Here is a 24,345-nt window from a genome sequence, read left to right on the forward strand (position 1 = left end):
GTATAAGAAAAATAATTCAAATCTTTATCGTCTCAAGTATATGCAAAAACAGTAATAATCCATTCAACAAAATGTGAGTCGACTCACTCTGGCAGTAGCTTAAATAATGTGAAGTGGCAAGAGTTCAGATAGCAGTGCTACGGGATAGGCACCGCGTGAGGCTTTACTCTGGCACAACCGTAAGGTATGAGGCGTCCCCTGCAATCTGGAAGTGCCACGGTTCAGTTCCTTTCCGTGGGGGGTGAGGCGTGAAAGTATAAGAAATGCAAGTGAGTCTCACCTCCAATAACTACGATAATCCTGCTGGATGACTCCAAACAGGCAAGTGGCGGAGGATGGTGTCGCTGCCTCGTGTACAGGGACACTGCTGTGGGTGAGAGGGGAGGTGTCAGGGACTGGTAAAGGAGTTCCTTGGATCAAAGCCCGGTCCCTGGTGAGAGGCGGGTGACCGGGAGTGCGGCATAAGGTGGGGGGGTTCCTCCGATGAGGGCAGCACTAGTTGGGGCACGAGCCCAGCGAGCACACCCTCCGATGGGTGCTGCCTCCCTCCGGCACAAGGGGGGGGGGGGTTCCTCTGATGGGGGCAGCCCAAGTGCACCCTGCGATCTAGTTGGGGCATGAGCCCGCGAGCACACCCTCCAGCGGGTGCTGCCTCCCTCTGTGGTGCTGCTGGCTTGGGGCACGGCATCCACTTTGGTTGCAGCTGCAGGGGGGGTTTGAGATCTTGGTGTCCCTAGGAGGCAGACTCCGAGCTCTAGCTTTGAGGCAAAACAGTGATTTTGAATTAGGCGGGCATGCCGATCCAGAGGAAGTGTTTTGGCACCCCTTGGTGACGATCAGTCGGGGCTGGTGCAGACCTCACCGATTACAGTCCTTGGGGGAAGATAGGGTGCACCAAGCAGACCCTGGAGTCACTCTGGTGCTGCCTTGGGGAAATCTTTTCAAGGGGGAAGGGCAAAGATCAGCAGGTAGCAGGGCAGCTCAGCAGGTCAGAGGCAGCAGTTCCAGGAAACAGTCAGGTCTGGCAGAGTGGTGATCCTGGCACACAGCGGTCTTTGCTCCAGCATGATCTTATGTGGTTCAGAAGTGTATTACTAAGTGGGTCAAGGGCCCCACTACTTATATAGAAGTGCCTTTGATGTGGGGGATGACCACAAAGAATCCTTGTGAAGTGCACAGGTCCCCCCTTTCAAGCCAGTCTCGGCTCCAGATGGCCAGTGTGAGGTAATCAGCCCTCTTGTGTGTACCCCAGGCCTTACATTGCAAAGGGTAAGCGTGACATCCTCCCCACCCCTTCCCCAGAAGAAGACCCATCAGTATGCAGATATGGCTGAGTGTCCTGTGTTGTGGGTGTCTGAAGGGAATGCACAAGTGGAAATGTTACCCCACCCAAGCCAGACATGTATTGGAGGGAGGCTTAGGCTCACAGGGCAGTGAGTGCAGAGAAATGTCCACTTTCTAAAAGTGGCATTTCTAAACTAGTAGTAATATATCCAACCTTACCAGTAAAGAGGATTAATTATTACCATTCCAATGGTACTAAACATGGCCCAGCCACTCCCCTCAGATCAGGAATTACAACTTAAGGTTATTATAAGGAATTCCTAATGCTGGCCTATGAGCGGGGTAGGCCTCACAATAATGAAAAAGCACTTGAGGGGTTTTTCATTACTAGGACATGGGAACGGCGTGGTGCATGTCCTGCCTTTCTACTTACATTGCACCCTGCCACATGGTCTCCCCTGGGCCTACTTTAGGGGTGACTTAGATGTAAGCAAAGGGGAGTGTAAGACAGTGGCATGCCTGAGACAGTTTTACAGGGGTACTTAAGTGGGTGGCACAATCAGTCCTGCAGGACCACTAGTAGCATTTAATTAACAGGCACTGGGGATATGATTCACCACTCTACAAGGGACTTGCAGGTATACTAAATAGGCCAATTGTGAGTATACCAATGTTACCATGTTTGTAGGGGAGAAGCACATGCACTTTAGCACTGATAGCAGTGGTAAAGTGCTCGAAGTCCTAAGGCCCACAAAAAGATACAGCAACCAAAAGGAGGGAGAGGCAAAAAGTCTGGGGTAAGACCACCCTAAGGATGCCAGGTCTAACAGTGACCCTAAGGTAAATCGAAATCCAAGTGGAATTCCTCAAATAGAAGGAGTTCCTGAGCTCGGAACAAGTCTCCTACCTGTGATGCACTACCAGCCCCCCCCATAGGACAGTACCTCTAGCTTACTTATGGATACATCAGGCAAGTACGAACCCACACCTGTGTCTTATGAAAACACAGAGCCCAACAGTGTTGCAGCATTTGGAATTCAGCGTTATCATCCCCATGAGGGCATTTCAGCCTTTTAAGTACTCTGATCAGCTGGTGAAGATTGGGTACAGAATGTTCCATCTCCCGCTCTGGCATCAATCTACCTGCTAACCATCACGTTAGCCACTGGAGTTGTGCCGCAAGATTGTAAAAATCAAATTCAGAAACTGCCAGTCCTCCCTCTCCCACAGGTCTCTGCAACATTGTCAAAGCTACCCGTCTACTGCCTGATCCCCATATGAAAGCAACGATGAGCGAAGGGAATTCCTGGAATAGTGCTCAGGGATCGCCACCAGCAGCACCACAAAGAAATACAGTCAGCACTCGTCCTAAGTGCCCGAATCACCTTCCCATCATTATCTACCAACAAATCGGCTTGTTGTGGTATACATTCATGCCCAGATATTGTAAACATCGGGGTTCTCACTATAACACCTCTAGTCCTTTGGTGGGCATGATTCCCAAGCATCGAGAATAATCGTGATTTCTGCCAGATGACCCTTAATCCAGATAGTAAATCGAACTCCTCTAGCAATCTCCTAGCTTCTTCCAGATCCGCTGGAAAATGAAGAGATCATTTGCATACAAAACAATGTGGTGGGTCTGCCCACTGAACTCTATTCCCCAATAGCTGCCCCCAACCTGGCGTGGCCAGCCAGCGTCTCCACTGTCAGTGCAAAGAGCAGAAGCGACAATGTGCATATCCGTCCGCTCCCGCAGCCCACCCTCTGAGATAATCCGTCCAGTCTAGCCTCTGGCTGTGGAGTCCGTGTATAGCACCCTAGTTCAGCCTATAAATCTGCACCACTATTGGAAGTGCTCCATTACACCATAGAGAAAGTACCACTCTAAGCTATCAAAGGCTTTTTATATGTCAACTGCAAAGATCACTGCTTCTGCACGATCATAAGTATGGGCCTCTAGTAGCATCAAGAGTCTCCTAATATTGAGCGCCGTGTTACAGTCACAGAACAATGCAGTGCTTACCTGAAAGCCCGCGCTGCTTGCTTCACAGAGACGTTCTTGATCCAGCTCTGATCTTACTGCCTTTGATATGTATTCCCACTAGGGTGATTGGGTAGAGTCTAGGAGAAGGGCCTGGATTGGACGCCATCTGGAATCCCCTGGTATAGTTGTCGAACCTTGAAACCAACAAGAGAGTGGTGAATGATCTGTCCTAAGACTTAATTATGCCAGCATCCTGTTGTATTGCCCAATAGTATGAGTAGTCACCCCACCTACCTGCGATCAGCTGCCAGTTGTGACGTCCGTTGTGTCGTTGTAGTGCTGGATATTGCCCACTCAGATTCGTCTCTGGGTGGCATGTTCGGTGTTGTGATATGGAGTCTAGGAGGGAACAAGCATAGATTACAAGCCAGGTTAAGGTTTACACAATCCCCCTTCAGCATATAATATAGGTTGCCAAGGGCACACCTACTGGAGTTGACGTTAGACACTAGGAGCACAATCTATTGGTTCTGAACTTTTTGCCAGAAGCAGGATGATAGCAACCTATCTTTAAAATGGCAAATGGAATGTTGAGAAATATTGTGTTGCTCAGAGACTGTTCTTGTAAGCACAGTGCTTATCCAGCTCACTTGCTGCCATTACATAACACCACATAGCATCTTAAGACATATCAATTCACAAGTTTCATCACTTGCGCTTTACACACACACACACATATATATATATATATATATATATATATATACACATACACATACACACACACACACACACACACAAGCACACTGAAACGGTATGCACTGTCTAATATGCCTTCTTTGTGTTCTATAGGTCTCTTGTCTGCAATGAGCGCTTAGACTTGTGTTTTTTTTTTTGTCCTCATACACCTCACAAAAACTCCTATATTAGCCCCATAGTTGGTCTTTGCACCCTTTCCAGAGTGAAGCTGGTCGTGCCAAAGAGCCCCCACTTCCTCTCATATAGACATCGAGTGGTAAATAAAATAACCATACCAACCAGTCTAACGAAAGTGGGGGAAGAGGAGAAATAATCATTGGACATTAGTCTGCGAGACCTCAATTTATATCCTCCTTATTCCATTAAGGCCTCGCATGGCCTCCTCCCTAGATAAACAAAGGAGCCCACATTTCCTCTTTCCTCTTACTTGAACCTCCCACCTCCAAATCCATTCTTGCAATATAGAAGTGGGCCTGCAGCCAATCCATAAGAAGAGGAGGGGCCTTCACGGTCCATTTTGAACATATTTCCCTCCTAGCCATCAAAATGGAATAGAAAATTAAATTCTTATGGGCTTTATGTCCGTTATGCCTTTCATCACCTACCCCTTGTACCTGCCCAAAAATAATCAGAGGGAGGGTTACCGGAATTTCCCGTCCCAACATACTAGAGAGAAGGTTACACAGATCTTTTCAGAAAAGCTCCACCACTGAACACTCATAAAACATATGTATATCGGAGGCATGCTGTAAGTCGCATTTGTTATTATCTATTGTAGAGAGTCTTTAAAGGGATAAATAGGCTCTATGTATAGTGAACAAATGGTTCCTCCGCAGAGATGCCGGCTTTACTAACTTAAACAGAGTTAGCATAGATGATTCCCACCACTGCACTACCTTCCCTTGCAGCATGTCCTTCCCCCAAAGGGAGACAGGCAGTATAAATTCCCCATCCAATCCTTCTAATATCTCCCAATACCAACTTGAAACCCGTTTGAGTCTGGGGGACTAACACAGACTCCTCCAAAAAGCCTACAGCCCCAAATGATAATCGAGATTTCCGTAACCAGCCTTTTATTTGGACATATTTCAATCTAGAGAAGGCACCCCCCATCTTAACCTCAAGATCCTCCAGGGAGATTGTAGCCTCTTCTCTAAATAAATCCCCCCAGGTCGCTACACCTGCCTTCTTCATTGGCAGTGCTAAGACGTCCTTTAAGTATTCAGGAGTACCTGGAGAGTCCCAAATCGGGGCATAGGGGCTGTAATAGCTAACTCCCATCGCAACCCTCATATGATACCAACTTGCCGCAAGGTCGCGAAGAGTTTTCAATTTAATTTTCTTGAAGAATTTTGGATCTCCAAATTTGTAAAGGTATCCCTTAGAGGCTCCATTGACAGTGCCTGGCATAGCTTTAAACATCACTCCAATGGCCGAGGAGTCAGGAATAGAGAACAACATTTTTGCCGAGTTCAGCTGGAATGCCCAAGCATAATAATTTAAATCCGTGAGAGCCAACCCGCCTTTTTCTCTCCTTCTCCTCAATTTTTTCCATGAGATCCTAGGGCCTTTTGATGCCCAAATGAAGGAAGTAATAGCTTTTTGAAGCTTTGCCAAATACTGCTAAGGCATTAATAGAGGTATGGAGCTATACAGAAAATTAACTTTGGGCAAAATCATCATTTTTATTAAATTAACCCTCCCAACCAATGTCAGGGGGAGATACAGCCATCCCTGTAGAGACCCTTCCTCTACCACTGGCTTTAAATTCGTCATTGCAAGCTGATCGATTTCTTGTGTAAACGAAATCCCTAAATATCTAATTTCTCTCTTCAGTTGTACTTGTACCACCGACCTATGATTCCAAGCCATAACCTCTGTTTTCTCAGTATTCACCCGATACCCCGACACTTTCAGCAGCATAGGCAAGGCGGATAGTAAATCCGCTGTATATACTAAAAGGTCATCAGCAAACAGGGCCACCTTTTTCACCCATCCATTACAATTGAAGGGTACAATAACCGAGTACCCTCTTATTCAAGTCATAAAATAATGGTTAAAGAGGCCATCCCTGACTAGTGCCCCTCAATTTCTTCAAAGGCTCTGTAAGATTGCCATTTACTAAGATTCTTGCAATAGGGTCTTTATATATAAGACCTACTGTTCCACACAGATTTTCTACTAAACCAACATATCTCAAAATGAATGCTAAATATTTCCAGTTCACTCTATCAAAGGCCTTCATTGCATCAAGGGTAATTACAGCCAGAGGCAATTCAAAAGATGTGGCAATGTCTATGGCCCACACTATATTATACGTCAATTTGTGTAGAAATCTACCCTTGATAAACCCTTTCTGATCTGGATGAATTAACCTACTCACCACTCTGCTGAGTCTGTCAGCAAGAATTTTAGAAAATATTTTATAACCATAATTCAGCAAGGAGATAGGCCTATATGACTCACACTTAAGCAGACTCTTACCCGATTTCAGAATTAGTGCTATCGTAGCCTCATTCCATGAACCGGGAATAGGGGCCTGTTAGACCTGGCAGTTTTTTGGCATGTCTCCCCTGTCTTTTTACCTTCTGACCTCCTGGTTTTGGACTCTGTTTTTGCTGGTTTATTGTCTCCGCACACTTTACCATTGCTAATCAGTACTAAAGTGCAAGTGCTCCCCATATAAATTGTACTGTGGATTGGTTTATCCATAATTGGCATATTTGATTTACTAGTCCCTAGTAACATGCCCTAGAGGTGCCCAGGGCCTGTGAATCAAATGCTACTAGTGGGACCGCAGAACTGATTGTGCCACCCACATAAGTAGCCCTGTAAACATGACTCAGACCTGCCATTGCAGTGTCTGTGTGTGCAGTTTTAAACTGTCAATTCGACTTGGCAAGTGTACCCACTTGCCAGGCCTAAACCTTCTCTTTTACTACATGTAAGGCATCCCTAAGTGAGGCCCTAGGTAGCCCCAGGGACAGGGTGCAGTGTATGTTTAAGGTAGGACATATACTAGTGTGTTTTATATGTCCTAACAGTGAAATAGTGCCAAATTCGGTTTTCACTGTGCAATGCCTATCTCTCTCATAGGTTAACATGAGGGCTGCCTTTAAATATCCTTAAAGCGCAGATTCTCTTTGAGAGCAGATACAAATGTGGAGTTTAGGGCCTCTGAGCTCACAATCTAAAAATACATCTTTTAGTAAAGTTGATTTTAAAATTGTGTGTTTTAAAATGCCACTTTTAGAAAGTAGGCATTTTCTTGCCTTATCCATTCTGTGACTCTGCCTGTTTGTGGATTCCCCGTTGGAGTCAGTTTGACAGTTGGGCTGTGCACGCCTCTCCTCTAGACAGTGACACAAAGGGGGCTGGGGTGTAGCCTGCATTTCTTGATTAGCCATCTGTGCTGGAGGGGAGGGGAGGAGTGGTCACACACCTGAAAGAACTGTGCCTGCCCTCACACAGTGCCATCTCCGACCCCCTGGTGAGTGTCTGGGGCCTGGCCTGGACAAGGAAGGATCTTGCAAACACTTGAGACTTTGTTTTGAAGTTTGCCAACTTCAAAGGCAGAACTGGGTATAAGAAGAAGACCCAAAACCCCTGACTTTTAGAATCTTTCTGGAATCAAGAGGAACCTCTGCCCAGGAGAAGAGCTGAAGGAGTATTGTCCCTTTGCTGTGTTGCTTTGCTGGACTGGCCTGCAGTTGCTGCTTCTGCCTGAAAAGAGTGCAAAGGGTGAACTTTACTGTGTGTCCTGCTTGAGAAAATTCTCCAAGGGCTTGGAGTAGAGCTTGCCTCCTGTTGGAAGGATCAGGGACACCAAAGACTTCAGTTTCCTCGACCTGCAGCACTGGGAACTGTGTGTTTTGTGCTGTTCGAGAGGAGAAACCACTGCGACACCGCCAACAACGCCGCTGGCCTGCACCGTGACCTGCCGACGCCACACGGAGTCGCATTGCCCGGCTTCGCACCGTGACCCTGGTCTCACCGACGCAGTCATCGGACGATTTCACAGAGCCGCTGCTCGCACCGGGACCTGTGGGCCCCGCACTACAGCATCACCTGCTCACACCGCAGTCTGGGCATCCCCGACGATGACATTCCTGCTGACACCTGCGCCGCTTCCTGCACCGTGGCCTGTGGACACCGCTCGCGAGGTACACAAAGCACCGTCCCATCCCGCACCACAGCCCCGGTCCACGAACGCCAGCACCATCGACTCCTGTGTCATCCCCAGGCATCCTGCCTGCACCGTGGCCTGTGGACACCGCTCGTGAGGGTCACGAAGCACCGTCCCATCCTGCACCGCTGGCTTGGGCCTACCGACGACAGTGCTTTAGCAATGACGACGACGCTGCCTGCACCGTGACCTGTCGACACTGCACGTCGCCCCACTTCACACCGCAGCCCTGGTCTCACCGACGCCGCTGGACCCCGTCACAGAGCCGCTGCCCGCACGTGACCTGTGGGCACTGCACGTCGCATCGTCCCACTTCACACCGCAGCCCCGACGCCATCCACGCTGGCGCACCTGACTTCATCAACCTGGAGTTCGATCTGCAACAAGTGTGACCTCAAGGGCCTGACAACTCCTCCACCGACTCTGGACCCGACACCGCAACGTCAGTGACGCCGCCCTCTGGAGCTCACCGCGAGGATCACGACACCCTGCAAATCTAAGGTACTGTTTGTGAGTCTTCCAGACACCGTAGCTGGCCCGCAACGCCACGGCCAGCCTGAACTGTTGGTTTTGCTGATCATGACACCGTGATAGCCCCAGGTGGAGCTATCAACTTCAAGGAACTGTAGTTTTGAGTAAATCTTGGATAATTCATATTTTTCTTACTGTATGTTGGATTCTTATCTTATTTGGTCTTGTTTTATATAGATAAATATTGGCTATTTTTCTAAAACTGGTGTGATGTCCTTTTGTAGTGTTTTCACTTATTACTGTGTGTTATGTGCAAATGCTTTACACATTGCTTCTGAGATAAGCCTGACTGCTCGTTCCAAGCTACCAAGGGGGTGAGCAGGGGTTATCTGAGCGGGTATCTCCCTTATCCTGACTAGAGTGAGGGCCCCTACTTGGGCAGGGTGCAAACTGACTGCCATCTAGAGACCCCATTTCTAACAGGGCCCTATCTTCAAAAATCGCAGCAAATAGGGGACATGGTCTGGCCACGTACAATGATGGCTGTCTGAGAGCCGAGTTCCGCTGGTCGGCGGGCCTTGAGCCGGGGGTGGCGGCGCTGGGGGCGGGCTGATAACCCCTCTACCATCTACAGAGCAAGCGCTGGAGGTTGGTGACACCCGGGGGCCACCGGCGCGCGTGGGGGATTCCCGTTCTCCCCCAAGCGACCGAGGAGAGTAGTGATGACATGGCGGCCTACGGCACAAGGCGGAGCCACGGCCTCACGTGACTGTGCGGCCCGGCTCGGAGGAAGTGCCTCCCTGCGAACATCGGGATTTGCGGGCGCCCGTGAGCCTCCTCGCCTTCCCTCCCCCTCCCCTCACACGGCACCTGAAGTATCCCCGCTCCACGAGGGCGGCAGCGGAGTTCTGGCGGCCTGCGGAGAACGGCTGCGCCACGAACTATCCTGACTAGGGGGAGAGACTCATGAAGGCTTCCCCATGGACCCTGGATGCCTTGAAAAAAGACGCAACTGACAGGGTGAGCGAGGACATCAAGTGCGCCCACACCCTGGTCCTCACCCACTTCCACGCTTTCATTTTATGCCAGCCCTAGCCTCCCACTGCGCAACCTTCTTCCCCCCCCGAGGAGCGGGGATTACTTGGTTACTTGCACCCTTACCTGCACACCCACCTGGACCTGCGCCTTGCCCCAGCGCCTGGAGGCCTGCAAATTGGGACTCTACTAAGTTCTAGCAACGCAACAAAGCACCCTGCCCTCTCCCCTCCAGGGAGTGTGGACCAATACCCGGGCTCAACCTTCGGGCACAGGGCTCTTCGCCACTACAGCCCTTACAGGTACCACGGAGTGACATTACCGCCCTGCGGCCATCGTGAAGGGGAGCCCCTGATCGACCAGCGAAGGGGAGATCTTTGCAGCCTGCGGAGCTGGGGGACCCCAACCTTGCCCCTGTGTTGCAGCCCCCGTGGGCTATTGAATCAACAACATTGGCTAACCAAAATTTACAATAGGAAGAACTGCGGGCTCACTGGTTTATTGCTTCTCCCTCATGGCTCCCACGGGAGACTGAACCTGCTACCTCACGCACAGCCTTATATTCCGGGCTTATGTCTCCTGGTCTCTAGTTGTCAATGCCATTATGTATGTCTCCTGACCACCGCACGAAAGGCGGCTTATCTTCCCTTCCTCCCCCACCTCCTCCTTCTGCTGCATTGGCCGCCTGCCCCCTCTGTATTTGCTGAATCACAGACAGACGTCCTTCAGATCCCTACCTGCACAGGGGAACCTGCGATGCCTGTGGGCAGGCCAGGGAGCAAACCACTGGGTAAGTCATCCCGGCAGCTACTCTTCTCGGAAGCCCTGCGCCACCAGAAAGTCCCGCACCCAGAGGAACACCCATCCCCTTCACCCACCCATCCCCTTCATATGGCGGACGCCACTCAGGGTGCGACAGGAGATATTGGTGGTAAGCCTCAAGTTGGAAAGTATGGACAGTCGCATGACCTCGCTGACGGCGGAGACAAAATCTATGCGTTTGGACATAGCGGGCTTCCAGACGCAAGTTTCCGGACTAGACCAGTGAGTGACAACAGTGGAATCACAAGTCGCCTCCTGGGTCGACAGAGACCAGGAACTTTTACACCTCCATAGCAAACTAATAGACCTAGAGGACAGGAGCCGCAGGAACAATATTCGCCTCGTTGGGTTCCCGGAAAACATTGAAGGGGCGGACATATACTCCTACCTACGTGAGACTTTACCCAAATTCACTGATATAACATTCGACCTTCCTTTAGAATTCCAAAGGGCGCATAGACTGGGTCCTAAGAGACGTGATGGCATCAACCACCCGCCCAATTATAGCTTGTAAGCTGCGCCACACGCAGGCCCGCTGTAGGAGGTTGGCTCTGTATGCACTCTTTCAAAGTAATGTCTTGGAGGGTTGGCCATTATTCCGGGCTCCAACACCTCTTTTTCACCCTGAGCTCTGCACTGTGCCCTTGTCTTGACACACACCAGTTCAGGGATACCGAGCATGACTGCATGGGTTTTGAGTTCTACCTCAGTCCATGCTGAGGACTTCAGGTCATTTCCAAGCAAACAGTCTACAGGGATATTTGAGGAGACTACCACCTGTTTCAGGCCAGTGACCCCTCCCATTCTAAAGTTACCATAGCCATGGGATGTACTTTAGTCTGATTGTCAGCGTTGGTGACTGGATAAGTTTGTCCAGTCAGGTATTGTCCTGGGGAAACCAGTTTGTCTGTCACCATTGTGACACTGGCACCTGTATCCTTCAGGCCTTCTACACTAGTCCCATTAATTAAGAGTTGCTGCCTGTATTTTTGCATATTAGGGGGCCAGGCAGCCAGTGTGGCTAAGTCCACCCCACCCTCAGAAACTAATGTAGCTTCAGTGTGAACCCTGATTTGCTCTGGGCACACTGTTGATCCCACCTAGAGACTGGCTATTCCAGTGCTAACTGGAGTAGAGTTTGAAGTGGAATCTTTCTTGGGACAGGCATTGCCTCCAGTTTGGTGTCCCTGCTGATTACAGCTACGACACCAGGCCTTTTTGGGATCAAAGTTTTTACCCTTGTACCCAAAATTGAATTGTGAAGAGGCTTTGGACCCTGCCTCCTGAGGAGGTTTTTGGGGCCCTGTAGAAGACTCTTTACTTTTACCCTTGAATGTCTCAACACTCTTCCCCTGGGGAGTCTTTCTGACCCCTTTCATTTGGCCACCCCCTGTGGAAGTCTTGGTCACCCTAGTCTTGACCCAATGGTCCGCCTTCTTTCCCAATTCTTGGGGAGAAATTAGTCCTAGGTCTACCAGATGCTGATGCAGTTTATCATTGAAACAATTACTTAAAAGGTGTTCTTTCATAAACAGATTGTACAGACCATCATAATCATTTACACCACTGCCATTAATCCAACCATCCAGTGTTTTAACTGAGAAGTCAACAAAATCAACCCAGGTCTGGCTCGAGGATTTTTTAGCCCCCCTGAACCTAATCCTGTAATCCTCAATTGAGAATCCAAAGCCCTCTATCAGAGTAGCCTTCATGAGGTCATAGGATTCTGCATCTTTTCCAGAGAGTGTGAGGAGTCTATCCCTACACTTTCCATTGAACATTTCCCAAAGGAGAGGACCCCAGTGAGATTTGTTTACTTTTCTGGTTGCACAAGCCCTCTCAAAAGCTGTGAACCATTTGGTGATGTCATCACCATCTTCATATTTAGTTACAATCCCTTTGGGGATTTTTAGCATGTCAGGAGTATCTCTGACCCTATTTAAGTTGCTGCCACCATTGATGGGAGCTAAGCCCATCTCTTGTCTTTCCCTTTCTATGGCTAGGAGCTGTCTCTCTAAAGCCAATCTTTTGGCCATCCTGGCTAACAGGAGGTCATCTTCATTGAGGCTGCCCTCAATGCTTCCAGGGCTGTTGGACTCTCCTGTGAGAGAAGCAACATCTCTGACTATCACTTCTGGAGTCAGGGTTGGAGAAACCCTGGGCTCCCTATCTAGGACTGGGGGTGGGAATTCCTCCACATCACTAGTATCCCCCTCTGTGAGGCCATCATCAGAAGGGCTGTTTTTAGCAAACTCTGCCAAAAGCTCCTGGAGCTGTACTTTGGTAGGGTTTGAACCAGTTTTTATCTTTTTGATTTTGCAGAGAGACCTTAACTCTGACATCCTAAGATGCAGGTAAGGGGTGAGGTTGAGTTCCACCACCATCTCTTCTGCAGCAGACATTTTGTTTCTAAAAGTTGGAATACTTTTTAAGAATTTAAAACTATCTCTAGAACTTAATTCAAACTTTTATAAAAAATGTAAACTGTAAAAGAAAAGCTAACAGGGACTAACACAAGGCCCTAGCAGGACTTTTAAAAATTTAGAAAAATAGCTAAAATTTCAAAAATCAGTTTCTAATAACAATTTTTGGAATTTAGTTGTGTGATCAGGTATTGGCTGAGTAGTCCAGCAAATGCAAAGTCTTGTACCCCACAGCTGATCCACCAATGTAGGAAGTTGGCTCTGTATGTACTATTTCAAAGTAAGAAATAGCATGCACAGAGTCCAAAGGTTCCCCTTAGAGGAAAGATAGTGGCAAAAAGAGATAATTCTAATGCTCTATTTTGTGGTAGTGTGGTCAAGCAGTAGGCTTATCAGAGGGTAGTGTTAAGCATTTTTTTAAAAAAAATATTTTTATTGATTTTATATTTCAAAAAATAATACAAATTGTTCAATTTGCAACCACAGGATAAACCAATACATTAACTAATATCTAGATCATTTAACAATCACACACCCCCCCAATATGCACTTCACGGAACACTTCTAGTTTTACAGTATCATTCCTGGCTGCACCCTCCATAGATTTATCCTTTATTGTTTACTTTATACAGGCATTCGCTCGTGACCAGTGTTGGCCTTGTTTGCATGCATGAGTTCCCTGGCTGCCTGAGGAGGGCACCATCCGGATTGGTATATGCAGATAGCTACCCTGGTTTTCTGCTCCTCACGTGTCGCTGGGACTGTGGTAACGAAAATTTGATGGACAATTATTACTAGAGAGATGGGAGAAAATGATGTGTGTGCGCTATGATGCCTGGGTGCCCTATGAATTTTGTTACCGTAATGGGGGATGCAGGGGAATTTATGTTGTGATTATCGCGAGTATATATGCCCCGATTCAAGGAGGCTTCTCATCGTTTTTGGCCTCCAATTTTGTTACCAAATCATCCCAAGTGGAGCATCCTGTGTGTTGTCGCCCTTCGCGCACCATTCTTTTTAGTACCTGGTATTCAGTGCGAGCCCAGCGTATTATTAGAGAGTACCAGGATTTCAGATCAGGAGCCTTAGGGGCTTTCCAATGCATTGCTATTAATCTTTAGTACATTAAAAAGGCCAAGTCTATAAATTTGTGCAGGTGTCTTTGTTTTTTTGGTCTCTTCCTCAGTCCCAGCAGGCAGGACCCAGGGTCTGCTAACAGTGCAAGTCCCGTTAGCCCAGATACCTCCCCTACCACCTCCGCCCAGGCCTTTTGTATATTAGGGCAATCCCATACCATGTGGTAGAAGGGTGCTGACGGTATTTTGCATCTGGGGCATGTTGGTTCTGAATAAGGGAACATGCGCTTTATTCTGGCTGGGGAAAGATATGTTTGGTGCGTGTAATTGAATTGGGTGTATCTAAATCTGGGATTCCTTGACACACCTCTGATGTGAGACAAGGCCTTGGGCCAGTCTTCCAGTGGGATCGGGGTGGGGAGTACCGCATTCCATCTACTCCATGCTTTCCCTGCCTGTGCATCAGGAGTCTTATTGAGGATTCTATATAGATTGGATATTATTTTTGTTTGATCACTGTATTGTAGAAGCTGGTGGAGCACTGGGGAGTTCTCTGGTTCCAAAGTGCCCATTCCCCATATTTTTCAAATTTCATGACATACGGCATGATATGTCAGGAACTGACCCGAATTTATCTCTGTGAGGGCCTGGAGAGCCTCGAACGTCATTAATTTGCCGTCTTCGAAGCAATCCCCTACTGTCTGTAGTCCTGCTTCATTCCACAGCTTTACAGCTTGCATTCCAGCTGCAGTCCCCGCCAATAGATAATTTAGCGGTATGTGTGGGGAGTAAGGAAGCTTATCCGCTCCTCTTTGCACATATTTAACCCAACACGCATGCTCGGCTGCAAGCAAAGGGTTAACCAGTACCGCTTTGGGGGGCTTTGACGTCAGCCAATTTAAAAGGGGGGTCCCGTTCCGCCGAGGCTCTAGGCTCATGGGTTCCGCTTGCTCTGGTCTGTGGATCCAATATTGGACCCACTGAAGTTGTGCGGCAGCATAGTATCTTTCGAAATTCGGAGTTCCCAGGCCACCGTTATCCAACGGGCATTGCAATGTGGATAGCGCCACTCGCGCTCTACCACCTCCCCAAATGAGCTGCAGTAATGCTGTGTTTAAGTTGCCGAAGAAACTTTTGGGAATGGTTATCGGCAGGGCCGCAAAATAATATAGGAGCCGAGGTAGAATCAACATGTTAGCTATCGCCACCTTACCGGGCGGCGAGAGCGGGAGCTTGTTCCAAAATTGTAGGGAGCCTTTTATGGAAGTTAGCGCCTTCCCCAGGTTCCCGTCTCTTAAGTGTTCTGTGGCATGATATATATTTATCCCAAGATATTTAAATGTTGTAGGGCACCACTTTAGGTGCCCTACCTCTGGGGGGTCTTGGTTGTTGGGGGCCCTTTTTGCCAGGGGGAACACGCAGGACTTCTCCCAGTTTACCACAAGGCCAGACAGGCCTCCAAATTCAGCTAATAAGGACATCACAGGTGGGATAGCTGCACAACCGTTCCTGATATATATCAAAGCATCATCTGCATATAATGAAATCGTGTGATGTAACCCGTTCCTAATAATTCCCCATTCGTGCTCCATGAGGCGTACTTTTGCCGCTAACGGTTCCATTGCTATGGCAAACAGTAGCGGGGATAAGGGACATCCCTGCCGTGTCCCCCTGGAAATCGGGAAACTATCAGAAATCACCCCGCCTGTCTTCACCCTCGCGCTTGGATTAGAATACAATGTCCGGACCCAACGAATGTAATTAGGGCCTATTCCCATACGGGCCATCGTAGCCATCAGGAAGTCCCATTCCAGCGTATCAAAGGCCTTTTCTATGTCTAGTGAGAGCACCATTTCCTCCTGTGCAATCTTGGGGGTGTCTCCTATTATACTCAGCAATCTGCGAATATTTAGGAAGGTGTTACGCTTTGGGATGAAGCCATTTTGATCTGCATGAATCAATGAGTGCATGAGGGGGGCTAACCTATTAGCCAGTATTTTGCCTAATATTTTGCAGTCTGTATTTAACAGCGATAGTGGTCTATAAGATTTAACATCCGTGTGGTCTCGACCCTGTTTAGGGAGTACCACTATCATAGCTTCCCTTTGAGATATAGGTAAGCTTTCTTTAGTCCACGCCTCCTGGAACACTCCTAACAGATGGGATTTTAGGCTGGGTAAATAGGCTTTATGATACTCCGAGGGGAGGCCGTCTGCGCCCGGCGCTTTGTTCCTGGGTAGCTGTGCAAGGGCTAGTTCTATTTCTTCTGTTGTTATGGGGGTTTCAATTCCATCTCTATCTGTTTGTGGTAGTTGGGGTAGGCAGGAGTCCGCCAGGAAGGCCTCAAGTTGTGTAGCTGTGCACGAGGTACGTTTAGTGTATAAGTTTGAGTAGTAATTCCTAAACGTCTCGTTTATTTCTACTTGCGTAGTAGCCATCTCATGTGCGCCCACCCGAATGGCACCTATCGGAGCTTGCTGTCTGTCCTCGCGGAGTAGCCACGCTAGCATTCTACTTGATCTGTCTCCTTCTGTTTGCAACCTGGTTAAGTAATAGTTGTAGCCGTGACAGCGGAGCCTGCTATCTGCCTCATTATATTTTGAGCGCTTTTCTTTGAGGACAGTGCTAGTAATTTCCCCCCGTGCTACCGCTATTTCCGCAATCCTTAGCTCCTTCTCTAGTTTGCTAATTTCCGCCTGTAAAGAGCGTCTCACTCCCAACGTAGTGGACATGCATACTCCGCGTGCCACTACCTTGTGGGCATCCCATTCTATCGCCCGGGTTGTTGCAGACATAGCGTTTGTTTCCCAATAATGGCCTATAGATTTCCCCAATGTTGCGGCGAATGCTTGATCTTGCAGAGCCTCCGCCTGGAATCTCCAAGTGAGAATTGCCTGACGTGCCCTGCCCCAATTCAGTGTTACTCTCAGAGGCGCATGGTCCGAGACTGTCTTTGCCAAGTATTCAGATTCAGTGATCAGCGCCCCTATTTCGCGGGTGCCCCATACTATGTCTATTCTAGTGTGGGTGTTATGTGGGACCGAGTAAAATTAATATTCTTTTTGCTCTGGATGGCCTAATCGCCATATATCATATAGACCCATAACATTTGCCCATTCTTGCAGGGGACTTACGGGATTCCTACTAGATGATGCGCTCGGTTGGGCACTGGTTCTGTCCAATGCTGCTGATGGGGTACTGTTAAAATCACCGCCCCAGATGGCTAGGGGCATGGGGTGGGACAGCAACGTTGGGGTGAGAGTGGTAAGAAAGCCCGAGATGCCACTGTTGGGGGCGTATACCCCGATCACAGCCATTTGTCTGCCGTCTAATCTGCCCTCAACTACTACGTACCTCCCTCCCTGGTCTATCTTGTGTGCTGACATGAGGAATGGGACTCCCGCCGCTATCCAAATCAACACCCCTCTCGCAAAGGCCGAGTATGTTGTGCCTATCAACTGGCCTCCCCACTTCGTGCGCAGGTCGCGTATGTCCCCCTCTAGCATGTGTGTCTCTTGCAGAATAGCGATATGCACTCCTAGTCTTTTAAGTCGAGCGTGCACTCTAGCCCGTTTGCTCAGCATCCCAAGGCCCCTGATATTCCATGTTAATATAATATACTGGTTTTTCGTATTAATACGAGAGGACATCATATGGGGTACTGGGGATATGTTGCTGTGTTGTGGATCTGGGCTTTAGTGTTGGCCCACCTGGTCTCTGCCTTTCTGTTGCTGATGTTTAAATATATCGGGTGCAGATCTATGTTTTGTGCGTTAAGTAATTCCGACTCTTGCATTTCTGCTGAACTGTTAGTCCCCACCCCCCTAATTAAACCCCCTGTACTACTTACAACTACAGTGAAACTACAAAACTTAAAAGTGTGTGAAATAACTCTTATCCGGTTGGATTTGCATAGTGGGATTCTCATATCGTACAGACGTGGCTCTTGTAAAGGGCTCACATCGTGCCGCAGACTTAGTCTGCCAATATCGTCAGGCGCCCCCCCTTGGCATAAATCCGTTCCCTCTGGCCCCGCCCATCCGCCATGTACCACCTACTTATGCCCCCAATCACTTAGCTTAGTGTTTATATCAAAGATGCATATTGTTGAAGGCACTTTATCCCCACGTCTGGGCAGTGCCGCAGAGTCTCTGTAGGATTTAAAGTTACAAGCATCGTCCCTGGTAGTCTCTCTGGGCCTGAACGAATAGTTTACAGTTCGGCCCCCCCAGTTCTCCTGTTACCGTGGATGCGGAGCTGGCTGTGTCTGAGTCCGATCCCTGCTCCTCAAGACCACTAGCAATTGTACTGCGGCTTTGCATGTGTAACGGCGTCTCTTTCAGCACTTTTGCTCTTTCCTCTGCTGCTTGCCAGACGTTGGGCTGGCCTCTGGTGCGCCGTTTGGATCGCTTCCTTGGAGCAGGTTTTTGCCATTTCTCGTCCCCCTCTTCGTCCTCCCGGGGGTGTGCAAGGCCCTTGGCGTGGAGCCATGTCCAGGCATCCTCGGGATTGGTGAATATATGGGTACGGTCCTCCATCACTACCCTTAGCTTGGCCGGGAACAGCAGGGCATATTTTATGCTCTGCTCTCGTAAGCGTTGCTTGACTCTAACAAAAGAGTTGCGTTGGTTCTGCACCTCCTGCGTAAAGTCTGGGTAAGCGTTCATGCTCGAGTCTTGATACTTGAACGGGCCCTTATTGCGGAATTGTTGCAATATTGTGTCTCGGTCTCTATAGTTCAAGAACCTGGCAATCAATGGCCTGGGGGACTGGCCGGGGGCCGGAGGCCTGCCCGGGACTCTGTAAGCCCTTTCAACTGAGAAAAACTTGGATGGAGCCCCATTTAACACCTCCTTGATTAGCCACTGCTCTAGGGAAATTTCTGATTCCGGTCGACACATACTTTCCGGAAAGCCCAGGAATCTCACGTTATTTCGGCGCGCCCTACTCTCCATTTCCTCCGATCTTCTCCAGAGTATCTTCAGCTCCGCGTCCATACGCTGAATCTGTTTTTGGTTCCCTTGCGCTATTGGAGTTAGATCAGCTATTTCAGCTTCCGTTGTTTTCACTTTTTCAGCTAGGCTTCGATGATCCACTCGTAGGAGATTCAAGTCTTGCGCGACTGCATCAATTCTGCCTTCCAAGGATGACTTAGGGGGTCATTCTGACCCCGGCGGTCTAAGACCGCCGGGGCCAGGGCGGCGGGAGCACCGCCGACAGGCCGGCGGTGCCCCGCAGGGCATTCTGACCGCGGCGGTAAAGCCGCGGTCAGACCGGCAACACTGGCGGTCTCCCGCCAGTGTACCGCCGCCCTTTGGAATCCTCCAAGGCGGCGCAGCTAGCTGCGCCGCCGAGGGGATTCCGACCCCCCCTACCGCCATCCAGTTCCCGGCGGTCCGCCCGCCGGGAACCGGATGGCGGTAGGGGGGGTCGCGGGGCCCCTGGGGGCCCCTGCAGTGCCCATGCCACTGGCATGGGCACTGCAGGGGCCCCCGTAAGAGGGCCCCTACAAGTATTTCACTGTCTGCTTGGCAGACAGTGAAATACGCGACGGGTGCAACAGCACCCGTCGCACCTTCCCACTCCGCCGGCTCGATTACGAGCCGGCATCCTCGTGGGAAGGGAGTTTTTCCCTGGGCTGGCGGGCGGTCTTTTGGCGACCGCCCGCCAGCCCAGGGAAAAACTTAGAATACCCTCCGCGGTCTACTGACCGCGGTGCGGTATTTCGGAGGGGGGAACTCTGGCGGGCGGCCTCCGCCGCCCGCCAGAGTTAGAATGACCTCCTTAGTGTCCAGTATTGCCTGCAATACTTTCTCAAACTGAGCAGAATGCGCTAGAAGTGTGCTTTCCAGTGACTGTAGGGATGGGCCAGATTGTTGGTCGGTAGGCGTTGTCGCTTGGGTAGTTCGATCTGGATTCTTAGTTGACTTGGCTCTGCCGGCCATTTTGGCTGTCCTGAAATTACCTCCCAGTCTACAGAAATTGTGCACGTTTAATCTTCCTGATTCATTGTTTTAAACTTTTACTGAGTTGCCTGGGCATGGAGCGCACATCCGGCGTTGAGGGCGTGAGATTAGGCATCAAAGCAAAGGACATTTAGTCTTATTCTGACTTATTGTGGCCTGGATATTCAATGACAAATGCAGTAATCATTAATGGATTCAATGTTCCAGCTATGAGTTCTTGTGAGGCTGTACTCCGGGCCCACCGGAATATACGGAGGGTGTAAACGCTAAGGGAGAACACTCGTTTCTTCTTGTGTGGCGGAAGGGCTTGGTGTCAGAGGCTCCCTCAGATAGAGGGGAGAAGTGCTGGACAGCCGGGAGAGGCGTCGACACACGGGAGAAATCGCAGGGCAGGGCGCCGCAAATAAACTCTGTGCAGCTAAGGACAGTCGCGGCAGGGACCCATTGCAGAGGAGTCCAGGGCAGACCGACCAATCTGCGTTGGTGGAGTAGTCCGAGCTCCCAGTAGCACGCGGTCCACATCCATCTTTTTGCGTAAGGTGTGGTGGCGGGGGGGGGAAGTGCTTGTCGCTCCAAGGGTTTTTCCCCCTCCTCAGCTTAATTTTGGTGTTCCCCCCCCTCGCAGGTGCCCTCCTCACCTCGTATTTTTTTAAAAAAGGTCCCTGCGCCGGGAACCCCCGCAACCTGCTGGGCCGCCGCCGCTGCACGTCTTCTTTGCCAGGCCTCTTCTTTGTTCCTCTGCTGCTTAAACACGCGGCCGCTGTCGCGGCAAAATTCAAGATGGCGCCCCAGTTCCTCAAGTCGGCTTCACGCGTCCCGGGCGCCCAGTGGGATCAGCTGTGCGGTCCGCTGTTGGGACGCGTCTCTCCAGCCCCCCCGGCCACGAGCAGGCGCGGAAGCGGGGGGCGGCCGCGCCCGGCAAGAGCACGATCGGGGACTCAGCCGCAGCTCCTCCCGCCCCGCGCCACTCGCGAGTCACCGCCCCGCCTCGCACGCGCACCGAGGGGCGCTCGCGGCACAAGTTGGGCCCCCCGGTCTCCCCCGGTCAAACCGCCGTCCCGGCCGCCGCTACCAGGCCGTGGGGGGGTGCCTTCCAGGATGTTTCGAGGTAGCCGGGAACGGAGCGCTCAGATCATGCGACCGTCCCGGCCGCCATCTTGGCTCCTCCTCCGGTAGTGTTAAGCATTTGTTGTACACACACACACAGGCAATAAATGAGGAACACACTCAAAGACAATTCCAGGCCAATAGGTTTTTTTTATATAGAAAAATATATTTTCTTAGTTTATTTTAAGAACCACAGGTTCAAGATTTACAAACAATACTTTAAATGAAAGGTATTTCACTCAGGTATCTTAGGAACTTTGAATCATCACAATAGCATGTACAGTTTTGGCAACAATGGCAATAAGCTATTTTAAAATTGGACACTGCAAAAATCATCAGTTCCTGGGGGAGGTAAGTATTTGTTAGTTTCACAGGTAAGTAAAGCACTTACAGGGTTCAAAGTTGGGTCCAAGGTAGCCCACCGTTGGGGGTTCAAGGCAACCCCAAAGTTACCACACCAGCAGCTCAGGACCGGTCAGGTGCAGAGGTCAAAGTGGTACCCAAAACGCATAGGCTTCAATGGAAATAGGGGTGCCCCGGTTCCAGTCTGCCAGCAGGTAAGTACCCGTGACTTCAGAGGGCAGACCAGGGGGGTTTTGTAGGGCACCGGGGGGGACACAAGTAGGCACAGAAAGTACACCCTCAGCGGCACAGGGGCGGCGGGGTGCAGAGTGCAAACAGGCATTGGGTTTGGAATAGGATTCAATGGGAGACCCGGGGGTCTCTTCAGCGATGCAGGGAGGAGGGCAAGGGGGGGCTCCTCGGGGTAGCCACCACCTGGGCTAGGAAGAGGGCTGCCTGGGGGTCGCTCCAGCACTGAAGTTCGGATCCTTCAGGTCCTGGGGGCTGCGGGTGCAGTGTGTTTTCCAGGCGTCAGGTTCTTTGAAGGAGGCAGTCGCGGTCAGGGGGAGTCCCTGGTTTCCCTCTGCGGCGTCGCTGTGGGGGCTTAGAGGGGTCAACTCTGGCTACTCATGGGCTCGCAGTCGTCGGGGAGTCCTCCCTGTAGAGTTAGTTTTCCGAAGGTCGAGCCGGGGGCGTCGGGTGCAGAGTGGAAAGTCTCACGCTTCCGGCGGGAAACGTGTGGTCTTTAAAAGTTGTTTCTTTGTTGCAAAGTTGCAAGTTGATTGAACAGGGCCACTGTCCTCAGGAGTTTCTAGGTCCTTTTAGATGCAGGGTAGTCCTCTGAGGCTTCAGAGGTCGCTGGACCCTGGGGGACGCGTCGCTGTTGCAGTTTTTCTTGAAGTGGGGAGACAGGCCGGTAGGGCTGGGGCCTAAGCAGTTGGTGTCACCGTCTTCTCTGCAGGGCTTCAGGTCAGCAGTCCTTCTTCGTCTTCAGGTTGCAGGAATCTATCTTATCAATTTAGGGGGGGCGTTTAAGTCTGGGAGGATAGTAGCCAATGGCTACTAGCCCTGAGGGTGGTTACACCCTCTTTGTGCCTCCTCCCGGTGGGGGGGGGGGGTGGGATCACATCCCTAATCCTATTGGGGGAATCCTCCATCTGCAAGATGGAGGATTTCTAAAAGTCAGAGTCACCTCAGCTCAGGACACCTTAGGGGTTGTCCTGACTTGTCAGTGACTCCTCCTTGTTTTTCTCATTATCTCCTCCGGCCTTGCCGCTAAAAGTGGGAGCTGTGGCCGGAGGGGCGGGCATCTCCACTAGCTGGGACGCCCTGTGGCACTGTAACACAGGGGGTGAGCCTTTGAGGCTCACCGCCAGGTGTTACAGTTCCTGCAGGGGGAGGTGAGAAGCACATCCACCCAGTACAGGCTTTGTTCCTGGCCACAGAGTGACAAAGGCACTCTCCCCCCATGTGGCCAGCAACATGTCTGGTGTGTGGCAGGCTGGTAAAACTAGTCAACCCACACTGGAAGTCGGGTATGTTTTCAGGGGGCATCTCTAAGATGCCCTCTGGGTGTATTTCACAATAAAATGTACACTGGCATCAGTGTGCATTTATTGTGCTGAGAAGTTTGATACCAAACTTCACAGTTTTCAGTGTAGCCATTATGGTGCTGTGGAGTTCGTGTTTGACAGACTCCCAGACCATATACTCTTATGGCTACCCTGGACTTACAATGTCTAAGGTTTTGCTTAGACACTGTAGGGGCATAGGGCTCATGCACCTATGGCCCTCAACTGTGGTATAGTGCACCCTGCCTTATGGCCTGCTAAAGGGGTGACTTATCTATGCCATAGGCAGTGTGAGGTTGGCATGGCACCCTGAGGGGACTTACATGTCAATTTAGTAATTTTCTCCCCACCAGCACACACAAGCTGGCAAGCAGTGTGTCTGTGCTGAGTGAGGTGGCCCTAGGGTGGCATAAGACATGCTGCAGCCCTTAGAGACCTTCCCTGGCATCAGGGCCCTTGGTACCAGGGGTACCAGTTACAAGGGACTTACCTGGGTGCCAGGGTTGTGCCAATTGTGGAGACAAAGGTACAGTTTAGGGAAAGAACACTGGTGCTAGGGACTGGTTAGCAGGCCTCAGCACACTTTCAAATCATAACTTGGCATCAGCAAAGGCAAAAAGTCAGGGGGTAACCATGCCAAGGAGGCATTTCCTTACACCCGCCAACTACTACAGACAGCCCGAGCACAGGGAACACTTCGGTCAGTCACCCTGGAGATCCGACTAACGGTGACTTTTCCAAAGAGACTAACTAACGGAGGAAGGCTTTCTTATCCCTCCACCAACTGGATGTGAAGTACGGCCTGTTTGAGCCGGCCAGGATATGGATCACCAAAAATGGGAAATCAAGAGACTTCTATAACCCGAAGGACCTGAGAACATTCCTAGATGGGCTCTAGGATCAGACCCATGACGACCCAGATCCCCCAGGACCTGTGGGGACTGCCCCCAAGCACCGCCCATCCGACACCCACATCTGAGGTTTGGGGAATGCCCACCGCAGACCCCCAGGTTAGGGGGAGAGACCTAGAGAGGCTCATAAAAAGCCACGACGACAGGGGTCAGGTGCTCCAGGCGGTGGCGATGTACACGCAGATATCAGACAGAGACAAATCCCGCTCCCCTTTGAATACCACACTTGCCCCCACCTGAGGACAAGAAAATGCTGTGTCCTTAAGCACCCTTGCCATCGCTGGTCACGAGATCTCCAGAAAAGCCGCGGGGGCCCTACTGTGGAGAAGATGAAGCGGAGAGATGAGTACCTGGTTTTGTGACCTCATAAACGCTTTACTTTTGGGGGCCACTATTTTTGCTTAT

Source organism: Pleurodeles waltl, chromosome 3_1 (genome assembly GCF_031143425.1).
Source record: "Pleurodeles waltl isolate 20211129_DDA chromosome 3_1, aPleWal1.hap1.20221129, whole genome shotgun sequence".
In the NCBI taxonomy this organism is placed as follows: Eukaryota; Metazoa; Chordata; class Amphibia; order Caudata; family Salamandridae; genus Pleurodeles; species Pleurodeles waltl.